A 12,066-nucleotide genomic window follows, 5' to 3' on the forward strand; every position below is an offset into this window, starting at 1 on the left:
TGCACCACACCCAGTGCTCCATGCAATACATGCCCTGAGTTGGAAACTGGACTGGGAGAGGAACCATGAGAGACTGTGGACTCTGAGAAACAAACTGAAGATTTTGGAGGAAAGGGGAGGAGTGGGAGGTTGGGTGAGCCTGGTGGTGGGTATTATAGAAGTTATCCTTTTGTAAGGGAAATTTACATTTAAGAAAAATTTCCATTTGTAAGGCATATCCCTCTCTATAAAAAGGAGAAAGACAACTAAATCATAGGAAATTCTTATCAAGGAATAAGGCATCTGACTTAAATCTACATAATCATTGTACCCTCTACTGTGCTTTTTCTTTATTGTGCCTTTGATGGCAACCTCCCCTAACTGACCTGGCCTTGTCCCTTCCCCCGTCATCTTTTTTCCCTCTTTAGCTGAAGACTGCATTTAAACTGATGGCTTAAGCCATTTCAAGGAACTTACTAATTTTTCTTGGTTTTTGCCCATGTATATGCGAGATACATATGTTAATTTTGTCTTTCTCTTGTTAATCTGTCTTTTATTTTGGGGTGGAGGAGGGCTATCTCAGCACAGAACCTAGAAGGGTAAGGGGAAAATTATTTTTTCTCCCCCACACAGGCTAACTGAACCATTATCATGACATTTATCATTAGTACATTCATGTGTTTACATGTAAAAATTTCAGATAATGTACCAGTTTGATTTTGGTGGCAAGTTATTCTACCTGTATGTAGCAAGGCTATTATCAATTGCAGCCATTTGCTTCATTTCTTAACATTGCTACCAGAATATGGGATGCCTGGGTGGCTCAGTCAGTTAAGCATCTGCCTTTGGCTCAGGTCATGATTCCAGGACCCTGGGATTGAGTCCTTGCTCCATGGGAAGCCTGCTTCTCCCTCTGCCTGCTGTTTCCCCAGAGTGTGCTCTCTCTCTCTCTGATATAATAAATAAAATCTTTAAAAAAAAATGCTACTAGAATGCAACAATATTTTTATTTATGTGAATCCAGAGGTTTTAATTAGATTTTGTGAGCAAGCAAACCTACCCAATTATAAACATTGCATTGCTTATGGACCCAGCTGTCATTCTTGATTATGTGCACAAATCTAATAAATAGCAGCAATAATTAGTTATTCATTACTGACCTATTCAAAAAATATTTAATACAATATGCCAGATATTATAGGAAATATTAGAAAAATTTCTCTCCTCTATTACATCCTAGTGGAGAGGTCAGACAGAAAAAAAAAAAAAATAAACAAAAATGCAATGGCAAATACTGAAAAGTAGAGCAAGGAGAATAAAGAATATGGAAGATGGACTTGAGGAATATTATTACTAGCTTAGACAGAGTGACCAGTCAAGGTTTTCTTCAGCAGGCAACTCTAAAGCAGAAATGTGAATGAAATAAGAGAGCTGAAATACGTGGATATTTCAGTGAAGGGCACTATAGGCAAAAAAAAAGTATTGAGAGAGAGAGAGAGAGGGAGGGAGGAAGGAAGGAAGAGAGAGACAGAGAGAAAGAAGTTCAATCATGTCATCCAATACCAAGAAGTCAATAATGGTTTGTCATTTTACTTGTGGTAAATGCCAAAGTCTTTAATACAACCTGCAAGACACTCTTTGCCTCTCCCTTTTCCTTATTACCTCTTCTATTATTTCACTCTGCTCAGCTTATGGTGGGTTGGAGTCAAAAGTAGAAACCTATCAGTTAGGAGGTTATTGGAATAATTCAGGTGAGAAATGTGTGGTTAAACTGAGATTGCCAACAGAATTAAGTCTGCAAAAATGCATGTAGCTTGTAGTTATTGGAAAGAATACCAGGCTACTTGGCTTAAGATAGGAAAATGTAGTCCAAGGGAACAAGAAATGAAATAGCCTGCACAGTCATTATAGTCACAAGGCATATGGCCTCTGCTTTTGCTAACAAAGATAGCATCACTGACACACATTGCTGAGAAGTTTTGACACAGACCAGAGAAGGGAACGCCTACCCAACCACAATCTTGATGACACCAGAAAGACCAGTGCCAGAAAGACAATCAATCTTGAAGTTTACTCAATCCCTAACCAATTAGAACCACAAACACTGACCTCCTTACTCTTGATTTTTGCCCTTAAAAATCCTCACTGATAAGCCATCAGGGTGTTTAGGACATTGAACAATAACTCCCCTTTCTCCTGGGTGGCATCACACTAATAAATAGGCTATCTTTCTTTACTACCAAAATGTGAGGTCAATTAGCTTGGGCAGATGAATTCTCTTTTGGTTTGGTTATAAAATCATGGTAGTGGTAAGAGAGGATAGCAAGTAGGGAGAAGTAGGTGACTTATGGATATATTTTGACAGTATAGTCAACAGAACCTCGAATTTGGGGTGAAAGGATAGAGAAGACTCTAAGAGAATACCAAGGTTATTGACCTTTACAACTACAGGTATATGGTTACCATAAATTGTGATGAGGAAACCTATAGAAGAACAGGTTTTGGGGGAAATATTAGGAACTAAGTATGAACACATGGGAATACATGGCAAATTTGAGATGCTTATTGAACGTTCAAATGGAAATATCAAACAGGCGGATGACCTGAAATTCAGGGGGAGAGGTTTAAGGTGGAGATATTAATCTGGGAGTCATCAGCATATACATAGTTTTTTAAACCCAGAGACTGGATGAGATCGCAAGGGGGATGAGGGATAACAGAATAAAGAGACTCTCAACATTGGGCGCCTGGGTGGCTCGGTGGGTTGAGCCGCTGCCTTCGGCTCAGGTCATGATCTCAGGGTCCTGGGATCGAGTCCCGCATAGGGCTCTCTGCTCAGCAGGGAGCCTGTTTCCTCTGCCTACTTGTGATCTCTCTCTGTCAAATAAATAAATAAAATCTTTAAAAAAAAAAAAAAGAGACTCTCAACATTAACAAGTCTGAGAGAAAAAGAAAAGACAGCAAAAGGACTAAAAAGGTCAAAGCAGGTGAATGTTGTATCCTGGCAGCCAAATGAAGCAAGTGTCAAAAGGAGAGAGAAATCAAATTATGTCAATTGCTATTGACAAGTCAAGAAAGTTGAGCATTGAGAATGAGTATAGGATTTAGCAATGTGGAGGCTGAAGAAAACCAGAATATATCACCCCACAATGTGCCACTTTGGCATAAGGATTATTTTGAGCTGAAGGCAATTGAGAAGAAAAGCACTATGCCCTGCCCTTATTTGTCTAAAAACAGGGCATACATTTTCAGAGATGAATTCTCGTTTGGTTCGGTTATAAAATCATGGTAGTGGTAAGAGAGGATAGCAGTAGGGAGAAGTAGGTGACTTATGGATATAAGTCATTCAAGAGTCTTTCCTCTCCCCTCCCAACCAGGAAGAAGGAAATTTAGTCACCCTAGACCATATTAGATCATTATCAGACTTACTGCCCTGGAGGAATCTACATAACAGACGTCACTGACCAGCCTTGATCTACTAGTTTCCCATATATTTACCTCACCAGTTTGCTGCTCTTGGAAGCTTAAAACTACTTTGTTCTGTAATTCCTCTAAATTTACTGTCTTTGTTGAAGCTGCAGTATAAGCCAGAATTCTAAGCCATGTCTTTGAGTTACTCATATCTGCATACTCCCATGTGTTACATGTGTCATATACATATGTTAGTAAACATTTCCTTGTTAATCTGTCTTTTATTACGGAGCCTCAACCAAGAACTAGGATGAGTGTAGGAAAGGTTATCATTACCTCACTAAGACTGAGTCTTGATGTATCAGTGGGTACATAAAAAAAAAAAAAAATCAATTGAGCGCATTCAAGAGACAATATGAGACAATATGAGTCAGCATGGAGAATCTTTTCAAGGAGTTTTGCTCTAAAGTGGTACAGGAGCTGGGAGATGGAGATAAAAGACAGTTTGGGGCAGTCATTTTGTTTTTGTCTTAGGATGGGAGAAATACAATATGTTTGTATGCTCATGGTATGATGTGTTAAAAAAAAAAAAAAAAAAAAACCTAATGCAGGAAGCGTTCTTTCTTAAAAACAGGAAAGCAGTTCAAGTTTAGGGACACTGACACAGGTATGTAGGTAATTACAATGGTGGGAGACTGTCAATTTCTTTCGACTGCTCAGTGAAGTTGTTATTCATATAGGATAATGCACAAGTGAAAGGACAAGGAAAATATAGATCTAACACTCAGTAACATTAAAAACCTTCCCAAAAAGTTTACTTCCCTTAATTCTCTACCTACCCTGACAGTTATTGCTAATGATTCCAGTGATTTTGAGCAGCAAAGGGATTCATCTTTAAGGAAGTTATCTAAATACTATTTGTACATTCAGTTGTTACTATAGAAAAAGAACCTAGAGCTTCTTACAAAAGGAAAAAAGAAACTCTAGATTCCCTGCCCTTAGAAGATGGAGCATGCATCAGCACAACTTCTTTTCGGGAGTGTAGATAACCCATTAAGATGCTAATTAAGTGCTTGTCAGGGAGACTTATTTGCCCTTCCTCTCTCTTATCTAGTTTTCCCTGCATTTGCAATCTAGTCTTTGGCTGCAGACTTTCAAGTCACAACAGAGATATTCCTGGGAAAGCACAAAAATCTCTGGTGGTGTAAATGGTGCTTAGGTTCTCATTTGGTAGAAATCCCTTCCTAAAACACTATCAAAGTTCAACTGGAGTGAACTCAATGATTAATTTCAAAACAAACTGTAACCCTACAGCATAAATGTTGGTGTGAAGACCTCAGAATTTCTTAATTATTAGAAAAAAAAACTGTATAAATTCTGAGTTTTGTTTGTTTTTATAGATTGTAGCAAAAGATTAGTTGTTATGACCTCAATTATAATTACTAAATCTTGGGAATTATGACAAATAGCTAGGAATGGGAGAAGGAGGTTATCGTAAGTTTTACAAATGGAAAACTTTTGATTTGAACATCTTTTTATAAGCAACTAGTTTATCCGTGTTAATGGACAGAATAAGTAGTAGTTATATGGTTATTCCTAAATTAAGTGGCACTTTTTGTTTATGTGTTTATGAAATTATACTCATGTTAATGTTTTCATTAGTTTATTTCCCTTAATAGACACTTACTGTGGTTTGGGAGCATAATCTATAAGCGGAAATCCTGAGAAACAGAAGCCACCTTGGGATAGGTATACATCCAAAAAAAAAAAAAAAAAAAATAGACACAAGTAATGCACAAACTGAATTATATACATACATGGTTTATCAAGAGGCAACTAAATTTGAGAAAAAGTACATAAGTTCATCTAGTCATATGCAATGTGCTTTATAATAAAGAATTAATTCTAATTTTTTGCTCTAATTTTTAATATAATATTAATAATGATGCTACAAGGATTATACCTAAAGTGTACTATTTTAATCTCAGAATTTTACCATATACTATTGCAGGCTTTTGTTCCCAAATGAAAATACATTGAATCTAAGGTGATTTTAATGATGATGATCCTTCTTGAAGTAAAAAGCTTAAAAAATTATATTTTTTGACTATCCAGTTTATATTAGAGAAGCAAAAATATATTCTAAATCAGTAAAATCTCAGTTAAAAATCTCATGAGCTAATAAGATTTCATGGTTGTTTTTGTTTTAATTTCAGATTTCAAGTAACATACCTTGCAATTTGAAAGACTAGGATGTGATGGGTAGATACGTAAGTAACAGTGTGATAATTATGTAAAGCAGAAGTATGCCAATATGTTGAAGCACTTTTTTTTTTTTTTAAGATTTATTTATTTGACAGACAGAGATCACAAATAGGCAGAGAGGCAGGCAGAGAGAGATGGGGAAGCAGGTTCCCTGCTGAGCAAAGATCCCCAATGTGGGGCTTGATCCCAGGATCCTGAGATCATGATTTGAGCTGAAGGCAAAGGCTTAACCCACTGAGCCACCCAGGCACCCCAAAAGTTAAAGCACTTTTAAAAACTGCCTGGTATGACTGCCCCATGTTCTTTCAGGACAACAGTTGGGTCAAATGAGAAGTCTACAGTTAGCAATGAAAAACTATTCTTGCAATATTCATAGAATAAAAATTTATCCTGTTTGACTAAGTTCCAGAAAGCTTACTTATAAGTTTGGCCTTTTCTGGGTGGCACAGTAGTTTAAGTATTAAACTCTTGGTTTCTGTTTAGGTCATGATGTCAGGGTTGTGAGACTGAGCCTCGCATCAGGCTTCATGCTCAGTGTGGAGTCTGCTTGAGATTCTCTCTCTTGCTCATGTTCTCTCTCTCTCTCTCTCTCAAATAAATAAATAAAATCATTAAAAAAAAAAGGTGTAGACAGAAGTAGAAACATGAAAAGGGTAGAAAGAACCTGAAGATACTCAAGACCTTCATTACAGGTCAACATGGAACCCCAATTGATTCTTGTCCTGAGTTGCATTGGAGATGCTTATAAAAGTTACTCTCCATATTTAAAATAATTCATGTTGATTTTGCCATATACAACCAAAAGTATCCCAACAAACACTTGACAATAAATTACATTCCATGCTATGGATAAAGTGAAGGATTATTCCTTCTTACTGGCTTGAGTAGACTTAAAGGCCCTTCCTCTCTCTATATATATATTTGGTGGTGGGGGGGGGGGAGACAAAAGGACTTGCTAAACCATGGAATGGTATAAACAGATCCTATGAAACATTATACTTATGTATATATACCATACACATACCCACAAAAAGTAAATCCTCATTATTCATGGATTTCATATTTGTAGTTTAGCTTGCTCACTAAAATTTGTTTCTAACATCAAAATCAATATTCATGGCATTTTCTCACATATTCAGGGACATGTACAGATCAGCCAAAAATTTGAGACGTCCAAAAAGTGTGTTCCCAACTGAGTCAAACAAGGATGGTCTTCCTATTTCAGCTTAAGTGTCCTTCTCACAGTTTGTATAGTGCCATGTTTTTTGCATTTTTGTGCCTTTTTTTGGTAATTTTGAAGTTGAAAATGTCCCAAGTAAAATGGTAAAATGCTATGCAGCATTTGTGTATGCAAGAAGGCTATAATATGCCTATGGAGAAAATATATGTTAGCTAATCTTCACTGAAATATGAGTTGAAAGTGCTGTTGGCCATGAGTTCAAAGTATTAATTAATCAAAAAATATATATTAAAGGAAATGTCTTTAAACAGAATCACACATTAAAAAGTTTATGTATTGATTAGTTGATAAATGTTGTGACCAGAGGTTTGTAGGAACCTAGCCCTGTATTTCCCCTAGGAGGAATGGTTTGCTAAGTCAGTGTTTGTAGCAATATTTAAAACATAACTACTGTGAATAATGAGAATTAACTGTGTATCTACTCAATTTCACAGTATACTGAACAAACTATGGAATGAAAACAATGTAGACTACTAATTAAATAAGAATCATGAAAATTATAACTGTTTTTATATTTTATATTTTCAAATTGCCTAAATCAGTTTCACTCTTGAAGACATAGATTAATTTTAAATTAACAAGTTCTACTTTAATGCCAGAGTTCATGTTCCTTTCCTTGAAGTTCTAAATATTTATCAATTGAATTACAGAGAAGGTATTTTAGAGTATAAAATATGCCTTTTAAGTAAGATCATTTGTATGCTTTTCATCTTTAAATTCATAAAAGTACTTAAAAACAGATAATCTGGTTTTTAAAAATATATTAGCTAAAACAAAAAACAAACCTATACATTGAATTTAGATCTGATACTCTTGTTAATCTAAAGAGATCAAATGATCTTACTTAAAAGGCATGATTTCAAGCTGGAAAGGTAGAGAAACGAGAAAGAAACTTTCACTGTTATCTTTTATTATTGCCAAATCAAAGTATCTCTGTCACTATGTCAGTTGTCCTTGTATCACATTCTTCCTTCCTTTTCCCTCAGTGACTGTCAGTGTCAGAGGACTGGTCCACGATTGGCTTGTAGTTCCTTACTTCTCTCAATTCCAATCACCTTTTTCTCTGTTCTAGTAAAGATCTCCATTGGCAGCAGCCACTCTCTATGATAAGAACTGAAACTTCAAACTCACACACCACATTGTCTAGCCACCACGTTTCTTTGTCGCTTGACTTCATGTTTCTCCAGTCTTGCATTTATGTCCTTCCCTACATTATCTAAAACTCTTTGGCCCATTGCATTAATCTCTTAACTATGCCCTCAGTTCATGTGCCACTAGTCCTTCACCACACCTGCAATGAATATTCCAATACTTACCTCAGTTCTCAAGAGGCCTTTTTCTTTAGTTTCTTATCTGATATATCTTAATGTTCTATTTTTCTCCATTTGGCTCTCCTCCACAATTTTTTAAGAGCTGGTATTACCTAAGGATCAACTCTTAGATGCCTTAGCTTCTCCCCTTTACCTTGCCTTGTGTGGCCATACTTTTTGCATGGGTTCAAATACTACTTTTATCCTGATTATTCCCAAACTGAATGTATTTACCCAGATTGCTCTCCTAAGCTGTCTGTGCATATAGAGTCACTGCATAGTTATCCTTTGATATCTTATGGGTGCTTAAAAAGAGACATGTACAAGTTCTAATTCATTATCCACTTTTCCAAGTCTATCTCCCTGGGCTGTGACCTTCACATGTCCTTTTCAGCTTTTTATCTCCCTTCTTAGGGGGTGGACAGAAAGGCTAGAGGGGATTGAAGTAGGGTTTCCAGCACTTCTCCCAAATCCAGTAAGATTCTGATAAAATCTTCCCCTGTGTTAGGTAGGCCATTGTGGGAAAGCCTCTGCACTTCCAAAATGGTTACATTTCCCTTTATGTGGCCAGACACAGGGGTTTTGTTATTTTTTGTTTTCCTGTCTTTACCAGGAGAACCTGGTAGGGCTCCTGGATGTTAAACTCATCAAAGTGTGAAAATAGCCCCTTAGACTGTGACACTGTGTTGCCATGAGTTTTTAACTCTTGAGAGACCCCACACTTAGCCCTAGGCAATGCACTGAGCTATCTATCATTTAATTTTTCTACCCATTACTGGCTCCAGCAGCTTCTACTTCAGAGAAGCTGATCTATATTTTCTGAATTTGCCAGCCTTTACAATCTTTAGGGTAGTGATTTGTCCTGTGACTTCAATTCTGACAGATCTAAGTTGTTAATTTATAGAGCATTCGGCCTTTTATTTTTAATTGTGAGGAATATTTGGAATATTTGCAAGCAGTTTACATGTCAAAGGGGAAACAATAAGTTCCCTTGACAAATATCACCATTTTTTTTTGGTACAGTTACTATGAAATATTTGTGATCCATTCATTACAACGTACAAACTTTCCCCCATCATACTTTTATGCTATCTAATCACAACTTTACATAGTTCATATTCCTTAACAAGAAAGCTCTTTTAATGTGCCATTACTAGCTTTTATCAAACCAAAAGCTTATTCATGAATAACTATCTATTTTATAAAATCTGTTGAATATAAACATATGATATACAATTTATTGAAAACTGATCTTGGGGCGCCTAGGTGGCTTAGTTAAGTGTCTGCCTTCAGCTCAGGTCATGATCCTGCAGTCCCAGGACTGAGCCCCACATTTGGCTTCCTATTCAGTGGAGTGTCTGTATCTCCCTCTGCCCCTTACCCTGCCTATGCTCACTCTCTCAAATAAATAAATAAAATCTTCGAAAAAAGAAAAAAAGAAAATTGATCTCATTTGTGCTGTAACTTGTTAGAAAAAATTACACCAAGGACCCTGCTTTCCATACCCATGCTTTCTGTCTTAGGACAGAACTTCAAAACCCCAAGTTACTCAGAGGCAGATAACTTAAGGTTAACATCCTAGAGACAAAAGTAATATTTAGGAGCTGAATTACTGAGCTTAATTACCAAAAAGACCCCATATCCATCTAGAGATGGAATCTGTGGATAATGTCTTCTTGTCAGGGAAAAAAACTATTAAAGGAATCCCAGACAATTTATGGCTACGCAGAATCCACCCTAAGTATCTTAATGTCTTTTGTTGTGAAGAACAAGAACCTTTATTTGGCAAAACATGTGGGACACCTGAGCTGCTGCAAAAATCCCCTTCTAAGGGAAGAGCAATAGCCGTGGCAAGGGAAACCCGGAGGCTCCCAGCCTCTCCTGCTGTCCACAGAAGAGAACTGTGATGGATACATTTTGTTTTACCCTGAAGTGTCTATTTCCTTCTGTATCACTTTGGGGTCTTTTAGGAAATGGATGAAGATGTGGAGCTACGCAGGATACACAATTTCATAAAATGATAAGTTTGAATCCCATTTTTAAAGGTTGTTCTAAGTTGTTTATGGAAGCACTACATACCAAAAATGACTTTTTATTGCATTAACAGGCAAAATGGTTGATACTATTTCATAAATTTCAAGTGTGAGTTGTGACATTTGTCTTTAAGTACAAATGTACAATGTGTACAGGTAGATAAACTGAGCTTATGTCTCAGATATTGTTGCGAGAGGCATAGGCAATAGGAAGAAACAAAAATAGCCTACATTGCTGTCTTGCATGAGTAACTTAAAATGTGCACAGGACAAATGTAAGCAAGAAGATGTCTGTATCTTGTTCTCGGTTAGCCGTCCTTGTGGTTTCGGGCTTGTTTGAAAAATGGTTTTGTCTCTATTTTCATAAGACCTTCTAAGAACCTTTTGTATTAGGAATCAGAATCCAGCAAAAAATTTGAACCTAATCACATGGGTCATCTGAATAGCTTTCCCTTTATATGAGAGAATTCTGGGCCCAAGATGAACAGTTTTTTAAAACCACATTAATTTTTTGTTGGGAATTTTCATTGTTTGACTATTTTACAAGACCAGTGCTCTAACCTCTGAGCTATAGGGCCTTGTTGTTTGACTATTTTAAAGAATATTCTCATAAACCTAATTGCTGTTGATTTTTTAAAAAAGATTTTATTCGATAGAGAGAGAGATCATAAGCAGGCAGAGAGGCAGGAAGAGAGAGAGGGGTAAGCAGGCTCCCCACTGAGCAGAAAGCCAGATGCGGGGCTCGATCCCAGGTCTCTGAGATCATGACCTGAGCCAAAAGCAGAGGTTTAACCCACTGAGCCACCCAGGCGCCCCACCTGCTGTAGGTTTTTTATATTAATGTTGACAGCTTCATTTTCGAGGCCTTAGATTTTAATGGTTGCTCTCACTCAGTTGCTTACTGTTGGTTGTTAAAAATCATTATTTTACATAACCCATCATCAGGGAAATACAAATCAAAACCACGAAGAGATACCACTTCACCACTGTCAGAATTACTAAAATCACAACATAGGAAACAGCAGATGTTGGTGGAGATGCAGAGAAAGGGGAACAACCTTACACTGTTGGGGGGAACGCAGACTGGTGCAGTCACTCTGGCAAAGTATGGAAGCTCTTCAAAAAGTCAAAAATAGAACTATATACAATCCAGCAACTGAATACTAGGCATTTACCCAAAGTTTACAAAACTACAGATTCGAAAGAGTACATGCACCCTTATGTTTATTTTATTTTTTAATATTTTATTTATTTATTTGACAGAGAGAGAGCACAAGCAGGGGGAGTAGCAGGCAGAGGGAGAGGGAGAAGCAGGCTTCCTGCAGAGCAGGGGAAGCCTGATGTAGAACTTGATCCCAGGATCCTGCCATCATGACTTGAGGGAAGAGCAGTCGCTTAACCACCTGAGCCACCCAGGCACCTCCCTGTGATGTTTATAGCAGCATTATCAACATTGCCAGCTATGGAAAGAGCCCAAGTGTCCATCGACTGATGAATGGATAAAGAAGAGGTGGTGTAAATATAATGGAATATTACTCAGTCATTAAAAAGATTTGCAGAGACATGGATGGATCTAGAGAGTATTATGTCAAGTGAAATAAGCCATTAGAGGAAGATAAATATTATATGATTTCACTCATTTGTGGACATTTGGAAACAAAACAGTTGAATATGTAGGAAGGAGAAAAAAGAGAGATTCTTAACAAAAGAGAACAAACTGAGAGTTGATGTAGAGAGGTGGATGGGGAAAGAGATAAATAAGTGATGGGGATTAAGGAGGGCATTCGTTATGATGAGCACTGGCTGTTATATCAAAGTGATGAATCAC

The sequence above is a fragment of the Mustela nivalis genome, assembly GCF_964662115.1.
Source record: "Mustela nivalis genome assembly, chromosome: 4".
NCBI lineage: Eukaryota > Metazoa > Chordata > Mammalia > Carnivora > Mustelidae > Mustela > Mustela nivalis.